The sequence below is a fragment of the Amia ocellicauda genome, chromosome 2 (genome assembly GCF_036373705.1).
Source record: "Amia ocellicauda isolate fAmiCal2 chromosome 2, fAmiCal2.hap1, whole genome shotgun sequence".
Taxonomy (NCBI): Eukaryota; Metazoa; Chordata; class Actinopteri; order Amiiformes; family Amiidae; genus Amia; species Amia ocellicauda.
In genome coordinates, this window is record NC_089851.1 from 35323456 (window position 1) to 35344980 (window position 21525).

The 21525-nt window shown below is 36.5% G+C and overlaps 1 long non-coding RNA gene across 1 annotated transcript in view; it reads left to right on the plus strand.

Annotated features, from left to right (window-relative positions):
- The first annotated feature begins 7384 nt into the window (after positions 1–7384).
- LOC136712727 (uncharacterized) overlaps positions 7385–21525 on the plus strand; it is a 56987-nt gene continuing 42846 nt past the window's right edge. Inside the window, exons 1-2 of the long non-coding RNA XR_010804878.1 lie at positions 7385–7443; positions 12422–12485. This is a non-coding gene — a long non-coding RNA (uncharacterized LOC136712727). The remainder of the gene's footprint in view (positions 7444–12421; positions 12486–21525) is intronic.

Consider the following 21525-nt stretch of genomic DNA (forward strand, 5'->3'; position numbering starts at 1 on the left):
TCCATGTTTGACGGTGGGGATGGTGTTCTTGGGGTCATTCCTCCTCCTCCAAACACGGCGTGTTGAGTTGATGCCAAAGAGCTCGATTTTGGTCTCATCTGACCACAACACTTTCACCCAGTTCTCCTCTGAATCATTCAGATGTTCATTGGCAAACTTCAGACGGGTCTGTACATGTGCTTTCTTGAGCAGGGGGACCTTGCGGGCGCTGCAGGATTTCAGTCCTTCACGGCGTAGTGTGTTACCAATTGTTTTCTTGGTGACTATGGTCCCAGCTGCCTTGAGATCATTAACAAGATCCTCCCGTGTAGTTCTGGGCTGATTCCTCACCGTTCTCATGATCATTGAAACTCCACGAGGTGAGATCTTGCATGGAGCCCCAGACCGAGGGAGACTGACAGTTATTTTGTGTTTCTTCCAGTTGCGAATAATCGCACCAACTGTTGTCACCTTCTCACCAAGGTGCTTGGCGATGGTCTTGTAGCCCATTCCAGCCTTGTGTAGGTCTACAATCTCAGCTCGTTACCTGTATAAAAGACACCTGAAATCTTGCTGATTGATAGGGGATCAAATACTTATTTCAAATCAATTTATAACTTTTTTGAAATGCGTTTTTCTGGATTTTTTTGTTGTTATTCTGTCTCTCACTGTGGGCAAACGTACAAAATCAGCAGGGGATCAAATACTTTTTTCCCTCACTGTATATATATATATATATATATATATATATATATATTATAAACACGCATGCAGACGTGTTTTTATATCACTGTATTATATCATGTATATGTATGTTATGTATGTGTTTATATATAAAATACACAGTGGATTGCAGAAGTATTCACCCCCCAAGGACCTTTTGGACATGTAGTGTACAATGTGGAACAAAAATGAACTTAATTGGGATTTTCTGTCACTGATCTACACAAAGAATTACATATTGTCGTTGTAGCAAATTGCTTAAATTGTTTGTTTAATAACGTGATAAGGGTACTAACACACTATAGTCATCAGTACTGATTACCCATCCATAGGACACGTAAAAGACGGGTAGTTCACCTTCAGAAACGAACAGAACCCATGTAAAGTAGCTGCGAGAAGAATGGAAGCTTCCGGTACTGGTACCACTGTTTGAGGTACCAGGGTGACAGATGGATGAAGTGTTCAGTCAGGAATAACAGCGCATCCTGAACAGCAGGCCGCAGAAGCTGATCAGTAGGAAGAGACGGTAAGCAGACACATTTTCTCCTGAAACGACAAGGTTAATCTGTAACACCTCACTGAAACTGCACAAATGTGATGTAAACTGTGTCAACACTGACTGACATTTTCGACACATTCACAGCAGCTATGGATGTAACTTCATCTGCTCACTTTGATTAGTTTCACGAAATACGAACATCCATCCATCTATCCATCCATATTCATATTCAATAACCTGTACATCCAGTCCAGGGTTGCACTGAGCCAGAGCCTGACCCGGTGGATGTTGGGTCAAGCAGCTTCATACAAACAATTCACAAGTATTCAGCATTTCAGATTCCCGCTCTATCTGTGAATAAGGCGTTGTTTGATTTGAAAAGCTGTGAAAGTGGCTGATTTTTTCCAATATGGCCTTGTACTTTGGGTCTGTTTCACCAACCAGTGCTGTAGCTTCTTTCTCCAGCATTGCTAGCCTGCAGAATCAAGCAAATGTATTATTATGCCACAGATTGCAAATGCCAATGGACATTACTACACATAAAACTAGAAATCTGTGCAAAAAAACACCCAAAACAAATAACAATCAACAGCAAACAAGCAAAACAAATGAACGCTCTTCAATTGCAGGCAGACTTACAAAATCTACTTACCTATTAGGATTTATATACAAGATGCTAAAACAATATTACAATCAACCATAATATGATGTTATATTGTGCAGTATTTTCAAGTAGCAAATGAAGACAGACTTAATTCCCAAAATCCAAATTACAGGCCATATCAGTTGGGACTATGGTATCATTCACTTCTAACTTAACATCTACAGTGTGGTTGGCTTTGCACACGTTTTGATAATTATCTAGGACTGGGTTCCCAAAACTGATTAAAAACAAAATTACATCTATAATCTCCCTTTTTCTCAGAACTAATTCCACATGCAATCTGGTATGCTACACTCACCAAAAGACACTGCAAGTCATCAACTCCTTCAGGTGACTCTTCAGGCTTGCCTTATTTTCTGACACCATTATAGCATTGAGAAGTGCTTTCATTCTTACTTCATGGTTTCTAAAACAAAAAACAAAACAGAGAGAGAGGAAACAACAATGAATTAAAACTAAAATGAGACAAATTCATTCAAATGTCAGTTTCTCATTTTCACAAAGGGTCTGCACAAATGAAAGGATTTAGATTTGGTGTGTTTGATATGGATACATCTCATATAAACACTCTCATAATGATTTATCTGTTGAAATTCAGTGCTCAAGGGCCACATTCCAGTAGGTTTTAATTTAGGTCAACACCTGCATTACTCCATAGTAAACTGGTTGTGTCAATGAACTAATTGAGAGATAAGGTAAATTAAAAAGCATAGGCGCAATGGCCTCGAGGAAAGGATTTCAAGAACAATGCTATGAACTTCAGCCTTTGGGTATTAGGTGTTTCTGCTCAATGTGATGTAAAAGCTGTGAATGATGTTTTACAAACTTACCTTTTCTTTTCCAAGATGACGGTTTCAGTAAGTTTGTTCATAGACATCTATACATTCTGACTGCATTGTTTCAAGGCTATTAGTGCTTTTCTTTGGTCTGATGAAGAATAACACTTTATTTAAAAGTACAGTTATTTCTAACAGCATAATTAATTAATTTATTGGCAGAAAAACTTTACTTTAAATCCAGTTTATTTAGATGTTATTTTAGTCAGATTTACTAAAAATATATGAAATTGCATTAGTGGATGAAGTGTTATTTGGTGCAGTTGAAATATTTTTTTCTAATTCAGATTTATTTGTTACTCACTTCAGTTTTGTTTTTTTTTCTCATAGAAAGCTGTGAAAACAAAAACATTTTAATTAAATTACCCTGAACATTCAGTCGAACAGATAGCAAAAACATGTATGCATGTATGGAATGATAAATCAATAGATCAATCAATCTATAATAATAATCATCATCATAATCATTATCATCATCTTTAGGTGATATAGCGCCTTTCAGAAATATATCATAAAGTGCTTTAGACACGGAGTGTGTAAGCTGCCACATTACAAAAACATTACATGAGTATTACAGGAAGAAATGTAAAGACTACTATTGTAGCTACATTAGCTCATTTGCTTTCAAAGAGACTGTGAACAAGAACTTCCTGGTTTAGAGTTCAGTAACTCAATACAATGAAGATGATTTGAACCCACTGCTCTCATCCTGCAGCAGCATTAACCATGGAGGCAAGTCGGCCGAATTGGTCTGCAGTTCCTTCAGTACTGCTTTTCATCTCACTCCAGAGAACGAAGGTTTGGACCTGAAACAAATGTATGCAACAGTTTCTATAAACCCATCAAATAGTAGACATTATGTATCTATACAAAGAGGAAAAGGAAAAGGTTTTGAACTCAATCGAGATTTCAACACCTACAGTGAGGTAAAAAAGTATTTGATCCCCTGCTGATTTTGTACGTTTGCCCACTGACAAAGAAATGATCAGTCTATAATTTTAATGGTAGGTGTATTTTAACAGTGAGAGACAGAATAACAGCAAAAAAATCCAGAAAAACACATTTCAAAAAAGTTATAAATTGATTTGCATGTTAATGAGGGAAATAAGTATTTGATCCCCTATCAATCAGCAAGATTTCTGGCTCCCAGGTGTCTTTTCTACAGATAACGAGCTGAGATTTGGAGCACTCTCTTAAAGGGAATGCTCCTAATCTCAGCTCGTTACCTGTATAAAAGACACCTGTCCACAGAAGCAATCAATCAATCAGATTCCAAACTCTCCACCATGGCCAAGACCAAAGAGCTGTCCAAGGATGTCAGGGACAAGATTGTAGACCTACACAAGGCTGGAATGGGCTACAAGACCATCGCCAAGCAGCTTGGTGAGAAGGTGACAACAGTTGGTGCGATTATTCGCAAATGGAAGAAACACAAAATTACTGTCAGTCTCCCTCGGTCTGGGGCTCCATGCAAGATCTCACCTCGTGGAGTTTCAATGATCATGAGAACGGTGAGGAATCAGCCCAGAACTACACGGGAGGATCTTGTTAATGATCGCAAGGCAGCTGGGACCATAGTCACCAAGAAAACAACTGGTAACACACTACGTCGTGAAGGACTGAAATCCTGCAGCACCCGCAAGGCCCCCTGCTCAAGAAAGCACATGTACAGACCCGTCTGAAGTTTGCCAATGAACATCTGAATGATTCAGAGGAGAACTGGGTGAAAGTGTTGTGGTTAGATGAGACCAAAATCGAGCTCTTTGGCATCAACTCAACTCGCCGTGTTTGGAGGAGGAGGAATGACCCCAAGAACACCATCCCTACCGTCAAACATGGAGGTGGAAACATTATGCTTTGGGGGTGTTTTTCTGCTAAGGGGACAGGACAACTGCACCGCATCAGATTGCCAGCCATCAGTACATAATCGACTTAAATTAAGTCCAGGTGCATTTATTCATAATTGTATGTATCAGATGTTATGCAGTTAGTCTATTCTTATTTTTATCTCCCCAGAACCCCCCCCCCCTCCACACACACACACACACAAACACAACAAAACAAAACACTACAACCATACAACACTACATGTGCACGACATGCTTTTCAGAATGCCCTCCAGACCAGTCTCTCGTGCTGTGGAGTCAGTGAGCTCACCACGCTCCTCACGTCTCTGTTCTTCGTGTTTGTTATTCCGCACAGCATCATGTAAATCCACTGGAGTTCATCAGCAACGTGCGCCTGTTTTCCAAGCGATCTCCAACGGTGAGAAATATGATTAATCATTTATTACAGTTCTAAGTGGCATGTACAAGAACTGCAGCAGGCGTGTAACAGACGTGGCAAATAAAATAACACGGCTCAAATAGGTTTGCTTAAATTGTTTTGAATGTATTCTTGTGAGGATGCCATCACAACCATTTATTTCTGGATGCCAGTGACTGAGCTTCTGCAACTCAATAACGAAGTTCCTTTATCGTGGTGGTCAAAATCATGGGGTCACCAACTGTAGAGAATCTTCCGAAGGCAAACTACACTTGAAAAACAAGAGCTGCTGAGACAGAATTGGGAATATAGGGAAGAGGCATTGTGAGAGCTTGTCACTGCATGACAATGTGGCTACAATGCATCCGTGACTGAAGTAATGTGGCAGCCTTATGTAACGAACATGAATTCCTCCCATAAATAGATACAGAGACTGGATATAGTTTTTTTTTTTCTTAATACCTACATTAGAGCAGCCAACACCACACCATATACTGTGGGATTGCTACCTTATGTTGAGAAACACTGCACAGATGGAAATGCTGAATGGAAAACAATATTTATCTGAAATGCCTAAAAGATTCATCAGTGTAAGGAGCATACAGTGGAATTATAGCAAACTAATATGCAGCGGGGATCTCATTGCCATCTCTATTTTAGTCAATTACCTAAGGCAGTCCTCCTCTTCAGGATCAATGTCTTTTGTATGCATTGACATCATGCATTTCTTGCCATTACCTTTAGTGGCTGGAAAGAGAATGTCAGGGGAATTGATTATAAACTTTAAACTAATGCTGTTATCTTCTCTTGCCTTATATGTATACATTTTAATTGAATGGTGACACTTCAACATTACAAAATTAAAGAAGGGAAGGAATATTTACAATTTCTCAAATGCGTGGTGTCCATGCTATATAGCTATTTAGTGAACAGATCAAATGACATTTGATCCATATCTACTGTGCTTTTTTCCGTTGGAAGATGCACACTCATTACTTTTATTTATTGATGTGTTTATTTATTTATATGCTCACATTGGTGGCAGTGATAAGGAAGCGAATGACTGCTGAAGTAAATACATTCTGTCATTTCAACACAAAAAGATTTGATGAAAGGACCCAGCCATTCAACCCACTGCTATTCAAATACAAGCTGGGCTGTATCTCAGGGAATAAACATGCCTTTAACACAGGGCCAATTTCCGGAGTTTGCATGGGCGCAATAGAAAATGAAAACATATGAAAACGAAATATGTCCCAAATCATACCTTTTTATTTCCTATACATTTCTGTTTAACATTTATGAACTTTAATTGTTGTTTCATTTTCCCCCAAATTACATGTTCAATTTGTAACAGAAAATGTTCAGAAAGTGTAAAAATACAGTAAAGGTTCAGAAAAGGGGTGGTTGAAGGGTTGGCTCCAAACATCCACGAGGGCCTCATTTGGCCCCTGGGCCGCACTTTGGGACCCCTGCTTTAACACTTTCTGATTTCCTACTCAAATGAGAAATCTTTCAGGTATACAGATATACTGAAATACAGATTAAGGAAAACAAGTCATGCAAAATGCCTTAATATTTATACATGGGAGACCATTCACATTACAGTAATAAGTATGCTTTAAGCTTTAAGTACACAATACTAGCCTATATTTATTCTGTTTTCTGTTATTTTGTGTGTGGCTGCAGTTTGAAAACAACAGCACTGTTACAGTATACATTAATGACAGATGTCAAGCACAAACCTGACAATTTCTTTCACTGGGTGTTATGGTGGGTAAATATTTCTTCGCAGAGGTTGAATGGTCTGCCTTCTTAAAGGAAAATAAATATTTGCCATTCGTATTTGTAAATATAGTAAGCTTGTTTAATTGTGTTGTAGTTATATAAGACTTTTTCTTTGTGATTATAGATTCTCTTCCTGAATACGTGTTTAGTTCTAGTTCTGTATATGGTCCGGTGTACCCTAACAGCATTGCAATTTGTACTATGCATTCATCCCACGCTTAGTGTATGAACGTTTACATGCAATTAACTAACACATTGCCAATGTTTATTTAGGACTGTACATTAACACAAAGAGCAGTTGAGTCTATGCCAGAGATGTTATCCTTGCTTTGTGGCAGTGTGAAATGTGTGAATAGCTGCTTTTTACACTTTTGCTAGTTAAAATCTTTGCTGGTATATTTGTAATGCATTGGGCTTTAATTTTGGTCTTGCCCTCTATGTCTTGAAAATGTTACAGTTAACATATCAGGAGAATTAAAAAATATACTGCTCAAAAACATTTAAGGAACACTCCAAGTTCAGAAATCAATGTTAAGTGTTCCCCTTTTTGAGCAGTATATGTTTCCTACATTTCAAAATACTATAGTTTTTTTTTGTGTGTCTTTGATGCTGCAAGGCATAACCGTTATGTACACATCAGGGGCACCTGATCCAAAACACTACTTATGCAAACTGCCAGAGGCTGTCCTGTAAGTATGGCTTGTTTTATCCAAACTGTCTCTTCCAGGTACTGCTTCAGATATAAGAAACCATTGCTTGTCTGAGATCTAGTCAGTCTGCTTGGAGGTTTGATACTTTCATCCTGTGAAAAAAAGGGGGAAATCATTAAACAAAAAAAAACAGGCATGGAAAGAAAATAGTCTCAGGGATCATTTTTTTCAACGCTCAAATCAGATCAAGCTGTCTCCATTTATTAATGAGTCCACAGTCCCAAATCACAGATTCTGTCTAGGAGTTTACACTACGTCTCTGGAATGGAATTCGTCAGAACAGTATTTTCGAAAATTCATGTTGGCATTTCAACTTAAAAAACTAAAAGTAAATTGAACGTCTTAACTGTTAAAGTATCAAATATGAGTTTCACATGAAAACATCATAACACAGTTTTACAAAAAGCGTAATATATCAGTTTTTTAAAGAATGATTTAGACAATGTACAATACAAGAGAGGTTTTGTAAGAATTATCAGGAATAATGTTGATCACATGTATATACATACACATAAAAATAACCCTAACCTTAACCCTGTCACAAATGTGATCAGATAAAGTGCATGAGGGATATGTGTGTTAATCCTGTTGTATTCATACATTAATTAATTTGGAATCTGTGCCCATTATTTTAAAGTGTGACCATCATATGTATAAAATTAGAGCTGCTATACAGTATGTCCCTCAATCTTGAGCAAGAATGTAACATTAGAAGTGTGACAATAATTTGGTAAAATTTACTCAACAGTAGAGGTGAATCAGCAGTTATTATTAATTCAGCTAGACTAATTCTTCTAGAAAGAATTGCTCACAATATTGTAGATTATAAATAACAGCGTTCTAAGTTAAGTACTGGAATAAATTATGTTGTAACACAATGTTGTGTGCCAAAAAAACTAAGAGAATGTGGAATCCATAATATTGTATCATATGTAAATATTTATGAGGATTAAAGTGGGAATGAGCACCTACCTATGGATTCAACGATATGTTAATAGTTTCTTAAAGGGAGCACACAAATGTGGTAGAAATGCAGTCATTTTAATTGATCAAAGTTTACCTTTAAAACAATTTGATCTAAATGTTAAAACGTGACTTCAGGTTCAAGCTGCTCATTATTTAAGATGAAACATTTATTATGAAGGCTATAAATTACCTTACTGTTTGTTGACAACAGCTCAATAAAACATTTAAAAAGTAGAAATTAGATGAACTGGCAAGATAAAGGGGAGAGGTGATTGGGGCGATATCTAAAGATAGCACAAAGCATGAATTTTAATTTTCATTACCCAATATACATCATATTACCTTTTTTTTTTTTTTTTTGGCTCACATCCCCTGTCTTTCCAAACTGTTTCTGTTATAAAAAAAAGTAATTCACCCAGAATGTTTTAGAGGATAAACACTGAATGCCACATCATAAATTATGTACAAAATGGATGATGACTCAAACCTTTTAAAAAAAAAACACCAAAATACCTTCAACCAGCAAAATTCAATTTAAAAAACCAAACACATAGATAATAGATACGTTAAGTTTACATAGTTTACACTACATTTTCCCATTTTCACTTTTTAAAGTTCTACATGTTTCTTCTAATAGCAGGAGGTGATTTTATCTCTTCTTTTAGGATTTATGTTGCATGAGAGTGCATGGGAGTTTACTTCATACTCTGTTAGTAGATATGTACAGAAAAACACATTTCATTCTGCAGAAAAGATTGATTTTTGAGTTAATCTACTTTTTTTATTTAAAAAACTTTTATCTTTTGACTGGAACTCCATAAAAATAAAAAACTACAATAAATAAAGTAACTATAATATTTAGAGGAGAACTCTGCCTTAAATAAGGCATAAAATAATTTATGATTATGAAACCCACTACCTTAGACCTTAATGTTTTTAGAATTTAGAAAATAATTAAATATATTTTACATTTCTATATTTTCTTAAAGAAAACAAATATAAGGTATACATTTCTATACAGTAAATCAGGGTTTCTTAATCCTGGTCCTCAGGCGTAGAATGCTTTATGTATATTGTTTTCATGCATTAAAGCATAGTTTAAGTTAAAAAGACAGCATGTAGGCTTATCTCATGCAGTTTTCAACAATTGTAATTGGTTGAGCAACAAAATATATATTTTGTTCACAAAATTAAACTGTAAAACAAATACAGTAATGTTGTATGTGGGGGACACACTTTCTCACAAAGAGAAAAGTCACATTTGAATTTCATTAACACAATCTAATGTCAAAAAATAATCTACTCTTGTGTGAAATTACTTCTCCTATACAGAACACTCATTGATAGGCAGCAAACATTGTATGATTAATTAAACAAAATGAAACATGAAATAAACCAGTACCAGGATGTAGAATAGCTATGTAAAGAATGTAAATGGCAAATTGCTTCTTAAGAGAATACAAACAGCTCACCTTGTAACAGCCATATTACATTCAAAATGTGTTTAACACTTGACAGTTAACAAAATAAGAGTCCAACAGTGTGTGTGTGTGTGTGTGTGTGTTGGGGGGGGGTTATGTCCTTATTGTCCCTTGTTCCCAATGTGCTTTAATTACACTCGTTTAGGAAACTATACATTTCTAAGATTCAGGTTACAATTTCCTCATGTACATTTTGAAACTATGGATATGACAAGTAAGCCAGGAATAAAACATTTCCATACAGTATAATAAGAAAATGTGGAATTATTTATCAGGAGGAGAGAAGAACCCGCTGTTTAGGAGCTCCTGTCTCCTGTCATACTTCTCCTTCATACTTCTTACGCTGTTCTTCATGTACACGGATGTAGCTTGTGTCACTTTTTGTTTCCACCTTGACAGGAACATAGCCATGATCTTTGAATACACAAACAATAAAACAATTATTGTCACCTTCATCTAGAACGACATAAATAAATAATATCCTTTACATTTTAGCTTATTTCTCCCTCCCCCCGACCCTTGACTCTGTGGAACCCACTGCACTACCATCTACTAGCGTTATCTTAGTAAAAAGGCAAACATGGTAGACAAAGCCATCTCTGTAACTGTGCCCTGGACTTTTAACCAGATGGTCATTGTGAACATAACAGGGTATTTTATCCATCAGGACAGACAGTTTCAGAAAAGCTTTGCATGGCCTCTGCATTACTGTACAGAGAAGATCCCAGACAACATTTCTGTGATTAGCAGGGCTGAAGGGTTTGATATGGGAGACTTTGTTTCTGTGACTTGGTTTGATCTGGAAACTGCATTTCTCCATTTGGTTATTTAGCACTTCATATACCATAGAACATGTAGTGTATTCACACAGCTGTTCAATGTATATATAGCTGAAAGTGTTTCTGCAAATGTATTCCTTTAACGTTCCCATTTAATTATTCAAATTACTGCCATTATTATATAATTCCTGATGGTTTCATTTACTTTCATCATAAATGCCTGTTTTACAGCTAACATCAATAGGTCTAGATGACACATTTAGGTGACATTATACTGTCTATACTGATCTGCTAGTTTTTACACTTTCCAATCTAAAAAATCACCCGTTGATTTTAATTGAATGAAAATAAGTATTGGAAAAAATAATCCTCAGAATCAAATATTTTAAGAAATGAAAACCATGATTAATAAACAATATAGTTGAATTTACGTATATGTGATTTTAAAATGCTGATTGGGTCACCTTCATATTTTGTCTACCTGTATATCCAGTTCGTGTTTGGGTAGCATCACCTGAGTATGTACAGAGAAAGATGCTTTTAATACTTATTTAGAAGCGAATGATTGTTCATTGTTATCAAAAAACAAAGAATAAAATCAAAGTTTAAAATAGCACTCAACTACTCTAATAAAATATGTAAAAGTCCCAGCCCCATCCTGTTGTATTTTAAATCAAACTCAAATATGACTTATGTAGCGCCCCCTAGGGTTTATGCCTGACTGCTGCAGGTTTGATATAGAAGAGGGGCTTCTGGGAAACAAAGTCTCAATTTCTGTGCAAGTTTCCTTCAATTTGAGTGATGGCCGGCAACAAGGTAATGTGAATTACAGCGGATCTGCACACCACTGAACAAGTGAGCCAAATAACATTGATGGTTTTATCAATGAAAGACATGACTATACAAACAATATTAAAAATCCCTCACTGAAGATTTACAGATGCAAATATGACCTCCCTAAGTGTCTAACTCTCATTTTCCATGTAGCAAATAACACACACACATACTTTGCAATTTTACTCTGCCTTAACAGCTGCAATAATAATAATAATAGAACTACACACATAATAAATGCAAACTAGGTATAACCTTATCACGAATTTGTAGTAATGATATTTATGGACTTTATTTATATTTATGGTGGTTTTAGCAATGCTTTTTTCATATAGAAAAGGTATTTCATACCCTAAGAAGTTGCAGCCTTCATTAGCCTGAGAGTCTTTTCTTGTTCTGTTGACTTCCACTTCACTGCCTGTTAGGGAAATCTCCCACTTTCATGTCTTATCAACTGCCAGACAAGAATAATCTCTGTTCCCTGTGTTGCCCAGCATTTCAAAACCTGGAGCAATGTCTGGATTGTCTTGTTTTCTAGGGCAATGGTTTTATGTTGGTTACATTTATGCATTAGCTCTAATGGAAATTATATTCAAATAATGTACCTTTCAGTTAAGCTGAAATAAGTGTTCATCAGGGGGAAGCAATTGATAACATAAACTGGGAATTTGTTTTCTAATGTTGGATTTGGTTTTAGAAGATCTGACTTAAGATATATTTTTAAGAAGTGTGTTTATTTTAGTTTTGTATGTATATATCTCTCTATATGATCATCAGCCTTTATCAATCCACATTTTAGCATGAGTAACTTCATTAGAGATTGCTGTTACTAAGATTTGATCAACTACATTGTATGATCCACATTGACAGCTTGTTTTATCCTTGATTTTGTTGCAGCTGTGTAGCTTGGCCAATATGAAAACATGACAACATGCAGGGAACAACATAACAGGCACCACAGGTATTATTATATAACCTTTCTTTTCCTTTCATCTTGTATGTCTTGTTGCTGAGACAGAACCACTATCAACCAATACAGAATGTACCAAACACAGCCATGAGGGGGAGCAGATTCCCATGTTCTCATCTTACTGTAAGCCTCATCTTCAGGGAAAACCATATATAAAAAAAAAATCAGAGTCAGTTCATTAGTAGGCAAACCTTGCATTTATTTTAAAGCAGCAGTTGTTAGGTCTTTTCATGATGATGTTATTTCCCTTTTAATTTGTTGCGCATTGTTATCATAGTTGCAAGCAAATGTTTATACTATACTATCACTATGGCTTAGGAGCTGCACATTTACTTTAACTATTCTAATCTACTGTAAACTCTAGTAAACAGCAATTTAACAAACGGTAGCTCAAAATCATATATCCAACATGTTTAATACAATGACAAAATAAGTAAAAATGTATTAAATGTGTAGTTAAACTTTACATATATTGTAGTCATGTTAAGCATAATTGAAAAGTGCAATAACTGAGAAGAATGTTCATATTTACCTATTCATATTCCCAAAGTACTAACATCAACATGAATTAAAGCAGTTTTAGCCTGGAACCACAGCTACATTTTTAGTACGAAGTGCTTCACCAAATGGGTGTATGAACCAATTTACCCTGACCACTTCCTCCCAGCCAGCTTTGATATGTCTTATCAGTAATGAGGTTTTTTTTTATGCTCTGGAATTCATGGTGAATAATAATCTGCACTGAATCAACAAACTCCTGCTGAACAGCACCAATTAAAACCAGCATGGGAAATGTTGTGACTCCTTAAAACATGAATAACTATTATTCAGGGAAACAACCCAATATGTCCTTTCTCTGTGAATTAGTTTCTGTCCTAGGTTTGCAAGAACAGATGCATTGTTTAATGTATTTCTGAACCTGTGTCAGTGCATGGCTTGGAACAGGTTTACGTTTTTGTTGACATTGGTCTACAAAATAATCTCAAAATATTATTCCTTTCACATAAGGCAGTGTTTCAGAATAATTGCAGGGGTATTTGACTTTTTTCTTCCACAATCCATTATACAATATAGAATTAAATGCTGATAATTTGCAGTGTTGATGTTGTTTTAAAATGCCAATGGACAATCTGTTGAAAACATTAGAAGCAAGATGTATTTAGGAAACTTGATAACATTGATAAAAGAAGGGGAAACATGTCAATTACCTTTACTGTAACTACTGTTTCTGTTCATGATGCACTGGAAATGTATTCTACTGAACTGTAATGGTGAAGTAGGAGGGATTTATGAACAGGAGCAAGGCACTTATATATTTGTTGGATGACTGGGAGACCACCTGGAGTGAAGTACAAATCAGCGATTGGCCTGGAATTACCTTTATATTTGTTCAAGCCATCCAAGAAGATTGCCAGGTGCCATAAACTGTTGTTATAAGATCCAGCTGTGGGTTTTGACCACTGACTGTGTTCCATTTTTTTAACTCGCATATATTTCTCTGCACCTGTCAATTTTAGAAACACAGTTATAACGAAACAGAGAATCTGAAACTATTCATATCCATTACAAAAACCTTGCTCTAATTTTAAATGACAAGGTGTCAGTCTAAGAGTTATTCTATCCTCTAACAAAACCTGATATTTAAAGCAATGCGTTTTCCCCTGATAAGATGCATTACCCATGTGTTGTTTTTTCTCCCTTTCTGCTGTAGTCGTTGCGCTTTATATCAGAATATATAAATTCAATCCCTAACAAGGACACATCCAAGCCAAGTTATAAAGCCTGTCTGGCCTAACTTAGATTAAAGACCATTTATAGCCCCTCCTCGCTTTTGAAGTCTTTTGTGATTTCAGCTTATGGTGTGGTGTTCCGGTGCAAAATGATTACATCTGTCCATCCCTGTTTGGTATATGATTATTGGTTCTGCTAGATTGAAAGGACAGTGTTTGTGTGTGCATTTGTGTATTGTGCCAATATGAAAGCTCTCTATTGTATTGGCGCTTCTTATGATGTAAGAGGCTGTTTTAATCCAGGAATTTTCAGCAGCCAATGAATAATCCATATTTTGGAATATTTTGTACATAAAGGTGCATGTTATATAATGGATATAGAATTCCTCTGCCCTTAAATTGTGTTTAATAATTACATTGAACACACTTAGTCTCAGTTTTCTTCATAGCTGATCAATTTCTTAACAAATGTTTTGTAGGAAATGAGAACCACTGTAATCATAGTGCCAATCCCCCAAACTTGCATTTTACACATCTCTTTTTTAATAGGTAAATAGCTCATGTTAAACTCAAAGGGACTGAATGAAACTGCGACTTGCTTGTTCAAAACCAATACAGTGGTCCATGCATGTTTCATACTAAGCACGATTAACAGTACCCTTTAACTCAGTATAAATTTAATGGTAATGAAACCGTTTTTAAGTGTGAAAGTGTTTCCACTGTACTGTATATTTGACATCTGCCATATTTTTTTTCCCATGGCACCATCAATAGCTGTGAAGGGAGCGTATGACATAACTAATTGGGTAAAAGAAAGCAATGATACAGTATGCATAGAAATATGTGTATGAGGGACTGTATTTAACAGCATTTTAATGGTGGTTTATGTACTCCTTTCAGTTGTGGTTGTTACTGCAAGTGTATTATTTAGTAAACAGTGATTTCTGAAACATGTATACATATAGTTTAATCTGCAAACGAATTCAGTGGATTTACTTTATGCTTATTATTCCTTTACTAATTCTTTGCATTTGTGTAGCATGTCATTTCAGAAATATATCAATGGAAATAGCTTTAAATGACCTGTGCCTGAACATGGTACAATTGAATCGACAGCATTCTTCAGTTAGTCAAATGGTGTGTATTCAGAGGCAAATGAATATGAATTGTGTACAGAGAATACTGTACAAGAATGTCTGCTTGTCTTTATTTGTGAGTTTTAGTATGTGCCAAAATGTTTAGACGAGTCATAGGATTTCTTTTTCCCCCTCAGCTTTTCACAAACACAGCCGTTAATGTCTTGCATGAGGTCTCATTTCCAGTATTTTCCACTGGCAAACTTTCTTATCATGCGGCTTGGAATTGCCGATCAGTGTAGCTCACTGTTTCCACAGCCATTGAAGCCAGACAATACAAAAGCCCCGATGTTCAAAATAAACTGCATATCTGATTCTGAAAAAATCCTGATAATCTCTGGCTCTTTCCCTTGATCATGATAACAGTAAGCATAAGACTACAGTATATATATATATATATATATATATATATATATATATATATATACACTCACCTAAAGGATTATTAGGAACACCTGTTCAATTTCTCATTAATGCAATTATCTAATCAACCAATCACATGGCAGTTGCTTCAATGCATTTAGGGGTGTGGTCCTGGTCAAGACAATCTCCTGAACTCCAAACTGAATGTCTGAATGGGAAAGAAAGGTGATTTAAGCAATTTTGAGCGTGGCATGGTTGTTGGTGCCAGATGGGCCGGTCTGAGTATTTCACAATCTGCTCAGTTACTGGGATTTTCACGCACAACCATTTCTAGGGTTTACAAAGAATGGTGTGAAAAGGGAAAAACATCCAGTATGCGGCAGTCCTGTGGGCGGAAATGCCTTGTTGATGCTAGAGGTCAGAGGAGAATGGGCCGACTGATTCAAGCTGATAGAAGAGCAACTTTGACTGAAATAACCACTCGTTACAACCGAGGTATGCAGCAAAGCATTTGTGAAGCCACAACACGTACAACCTTGAGGCGGATGGGCTACAACAGCAGAAGACCCCACCGGGTACCACTCATCTCCACTACAAATAGGAAAAAGAGGCTACAATTTGCACAAGCTCACCACAATTGGACAGTTGAAGACTGGAAAAATGTTGCCTGGTCTGATGAGTCTCGATTTCTGTTGAGACATTCAGATGGTAGTGTCAGAATTTGGCGTAAACAGAATGAGAACATGGATCCATCATGCCTTGTTACCACTGTGCAGGCTGGTGGTGGTGGTGTAATGGTGTGGGGGATGTTTTCTTGGCACACTTTAGGCCCCTTAGTGCCAATTGGGCATCGTTTAAATGCCACGGCCTACCTGAGCATTGTTTCTGACCATGTCCATCCCTTTATGACCACCATGTACCCATCCTCTGATGGCTACTTCCAGCAGGATAATGCACCATGTCACAAAGGTCGAATCATTTCAAATTGGTTTCTTGAACATGACAATGAGTTCACTGTACTAAACTGGCCCCCACAGTCACCAGATCTCAACCCAATAGAGCATCTTTGGGATGTGGTGGAACGGGAGCTTCGTGCCCTGGATGTGCATCCCACAAATCTCCATCAACTGCAAGATGCTATCCTATCAATATGGGCCAACATTTCTAAAGAATGCTTTCAGCACCTTGTTGAATCAATGCCACGTAGAATTAAGGCAGTTCTGAAGGCGAAAGGGGGTCAAACACAGTATTAGTATGGTGTTCCTAATAATCCTTTAGGTGAGTGTATATATATATATATATAAAAATCTCTTATGAAGTTTTGTATAGCTGTCTCAGTAACGAATAAATACCACTTTGAACTTTTAATACATGAAGTTGGAAGTTTTCCCAAATCCCTAATGATTTATCATCTTTATTGCCTAATTAGATCACTAACTCTTGCCAAATGTTTTTTTTTTATTGTTTGTAAACATTTTTCTAAATCTTTCACATGTGATAGAGTGTCTGTGAGCCTTTGTTGTTGTCTATTTAAATCCTTACCCGTGCCCAGAGTGTCCTAAGGATAGAACAGTCTAATAGCACTATTGTCTGAGGCAGGCGCCAAAGACAACCATCCCAAAGCCCTTTTTTTACTCACTGTTAGAAGATGGTGTATATTGTGTCAATAAAATTATATGTTCATTTTTTTTCTTTCTATAAGTCAAATGATATTGTAAGCTTATGCTGTGAGTTTTCCCTCTCGTTTTCTGTGGTAAAACAAAAACTGAGGGCTGCATTCTCAAACTTTCACTCCAGAATGTTTCCTAAAATGATTATTATTTGTTGTTGCATGAATACATATACACCAATAATTCAGGAGTTTGATCAACCCTAATAGACTTATACAGTAGAAGGTAAATAGTTTATTTTGGCCTAGACACGCTTGACTATCAGAGCCAAACCCAGTAGGTGGAACGAGCCAAGGAGCTGCTGCAAAGGATGTGTTTGGGGTGGAGGACGGATGTGAAGCGATGAATGCTGGGAAAGCATGTTTGTTGCTGGAAACTTATGCTTGTTAAGGACAGAAGTGAGATTGGGGTTGTCCTCCACCTGAACCTCAGTTTAAACTCCATTTAAGTGTGATTCAAACAGAATCCCTTCATGGAAAATGTCCATGTCTGTCTGTTTAATGGTTTTAATTTTTAGATATGGTTCTCTTGGCACATTGGATTTTGTGTTTTTAAGTTTAGAACAACCCCTGCCCTGTCCCTGTATTTTCCTTTTCATTGTAAATAGAATGTAATGCAAACGTGTGCTGCAGGTGTTGTTTTATGATTTTCAAAACATGCTGTGATATTGGGGCTTTAGTTCTATGTGTATGATTGTTTGAAGACTTTTTGAATACAAAAATGGCATCTTCCCAATAAACCGTTTCCGAACATCTGTCTACACTTTTGCATGGACTCTCCCCCAGGTCCAAGTCGCCTCATACCCTAAAGAGCTGACTGGACCACATAGCAAAGGCAGTGCCTCCCACACAGACTACATAACCCAAGAACATTATTCTTTCCCAGTCTGTAGGATGTCCACAGCAATGTTTAGTCAGCTTTTATGTCTTAATTTCCTGCATTCCCCCCTCTTTTTTAGTCTGTAAAAGGAGAATATCTCACAAAGAGGGAGAGCCTTACTCAGAAGATTTCTTTGCTACCATTCCATTGCTGCTGACAATATATTTTTAATATCACTCAGACTGTGAGAAAACAAATATGCTGTACCCCCAGATCAGGCCCAGTCATGAGTTGAATGGAAACTTATGTTTACAGCTGGTCAGGACACAAGTGAACTGGAATAGTTTCATTAAACAGCAAATTGTGGGATTCTGAACAATATAAAACCTATAAATCACCACATGTTTTTCTTGCAGCTGCAGATGATGTCAGATAGCAGCTTTAGGGCTACACCCCTACTCTACTACAGACTAACATTTGGAAAGTCAGTGCAGTGGACTGAAGGCTAAAAGCGTGTCAGAATGTGAACAATGAGAAGATACATTGTTTAAGTAAAACATGGTGACATAGGGCACTACATTCAAATCAGAATCCAGCTACATGCTCTTTAAGTGCCATATATGGACAAGAAGAAACTATGGGAAATACTAAAATGATTTCTTACTTCGTAAAGGCACCCCGCTGAGAGTCATAACCTTCCCAATGGAAAGGCTATGATGAATGGATGAGTAGGTTGTGGGAAGCTACGCTAGAATCTCCCATGACAATCCTTCAAGTTTAACTTATCTTTTTTCTGCCATATGTTTTGACAGTGATTAATATTGACACATTTCATATTGAATGAGCTCATAGGTATAGAATTATTAAACTTGACTGGAGAAAAGATACTCCCACCTGTAGTCTATGTTGTACTGGTATATAACCTGAGGACAATTTGATTTCTAATAGGATTCATTAAAAAATATTTGCCACTTTTTTCTATCTACAGCCTCTCTTTTCCATGTCATGCTTAATTTATTATTTCATCTTCCCATATTTTATGTTGGTGTCTTCTACGTCCCTCTTGGATGTAACATTTTGTCATGTAGTGACCAGGTTTAACAACCATAAGTAAGCACTGGTACTATGCATTGATCAAATACTTTTATCCTCATGCAAGTGGGTAGATTTCCTTTCAGCAGTGTGTTGTTTCTTCCAAATGCACTCCATCCCATTTTCACTCTCCTTTTGGTTTCTTCCATAGTATCTCCATCTGCGCTGATTAGTTGTCCAATGTAGACGTAACTTCTGTTAGACTTTGGTTTTACTCTGGTTCATTTTAAGTCCAGTCTTCTTGCTTACACCTGAGAGTTCTTGAAATTGAAGCTGCAGGTCTTAGGTGTTTTTGCAAATCATAAGTTGTTCAAATAAGCTCTGTTTAACGTGAATCCCAATTAAGTTACTCTGAAGGGTTTTGGAGGGATTGTGTCTCATGACAGGTCTTGATCTGGCCAGTGTCTTAGTGGAGTCAGATTGTTGATGTAGCATTGTTGAAGGTATATTTAATAAGAGTTACATAGGTTGCCTCAATATTTAGATTTTTTTTTGCCCTGATGACGGAGTTTGTATAATGATTAAAATGCTTTCACAAAGCTCTTATTCTCTGCATCTTTCCCATACTTCTCATACAACTTGTATATGATCTATTTCTTGTTATATCCATTTCTGAATCATTCTTGCTCTCTTAGTTTAGTGAAGTCCAGGGTGTCTTGAAGATGATGTGTATCTTTGTAAATACTTTGTATAAGATGGGAAGTAGACTAATGGGCCTGTAGTTCTTCATAATATCTCCTTTCTTGTGAAGGATAATGACAGTTGTGTTCCACTTATCTGGTATTTTTTAATTTTCAGAAACTTTGTAAAACGTTCTCCAGCTTCTTTCAGAATAACAGGTGCTTGTATGGCTAAAGCTTGTAGTTATGCAAAGTTGCTGAGGCAGAAAGAGGAAAGTCCAAAGCCAATGGTTTCCTAACTAGCACCCAGCTAAGTTGTAGAGGTCTTTGGAAAACATACATACAAAATAAAATACATAAAAAATACTGTTATGATGGAGAACTGTAAGACGAGCAATGTAGACGAGTGCTGAAAAATGTATGAACATTTTAACTTCTTCTAAAGGAAACGATGAGAAGAAAACCAAGCAATATATAAAGTCTGTGTCTATTGCCTACAGTAAAACACAGCACAAGCATTTTATTGAATCACTGCCAATGTTTTACGGTAATTTGTGTTTTGTCCAGTCATTATGGCTGAATATTAGGATCACATGAATATCGGTCCCACATTTTTTAATTGGCTTGCTTACTCTCATTGAAAATCTTGACAAGGCAATAAGTAATATGACTTGAATAGGTTTCCGCAAGGAAAGCAGCAGGACCTGAGTTGAGAGCCAAGATTTTGCTATAATTTAAAATGGGCAAACTGGGAATAGTGCTAATACCAGAGTTCAGAGGGGAAAGCAGATTTGTGTAATATGTACAATTAAGATTAACCACTAATATTTCTTCATAGCTTGACTTAATTCCCTCACGGGTTCTTATTTGTTGATCTGTTGCTATGGTTTTGGAAGGGTGGTGGTGGTGGGGGGTGTTCTTTCTTAGATCGTTTTTTTTTTGTAAGACTACAGAATAAAAAGCCAATAGACCGTGACCTAATTTAAAGATTACTGGTTCTTGACTGAGTCCTTTTAAAACTAAGTAGGCAGCTATATACTCGTAAGGTCAGCTGAGGTCTATTACAGAAATTGTGAAACCTAACAGTTTATATAACAAAACATTCCTCTCCATTTACGGTCTTCCTGAATTATGACCTTTTATTTCTCTTGAATCTCCCTGTATTCTTTTTTCCCTTTTTCTTGTTTCCTCACAAAATAGCCTCCTGCGCTATTTCCTTCCCAGGCTGCTGACTCATGCTTCTTGTTTACAGAAGAATTTCTGAATCATCAAAGCTTAAAATTGCTTACATATTGTAGCTTTCATGAGATATGATGCACCACAATTTGAGTGAACACATTGGTTTAGGTGAAAGACTCATTTTATTTATGGTACTTTTAATTTGTTTTGGTCATCCAGATTTCAAACAGTTGTGATGAAGATTTCCACATTTTTTTAAATACAATGGTTTACTTACTTTGTACTGGGATCAGTTCCACAAATATAAATTTTGAGATTAACATACAAACATATAGATCAGAAATTGATCGCTACAATCCAATGGCAAGATCAAAGGGAGATTTACATAACCTTCACAATAATTTGCATCCTATACAATGGAG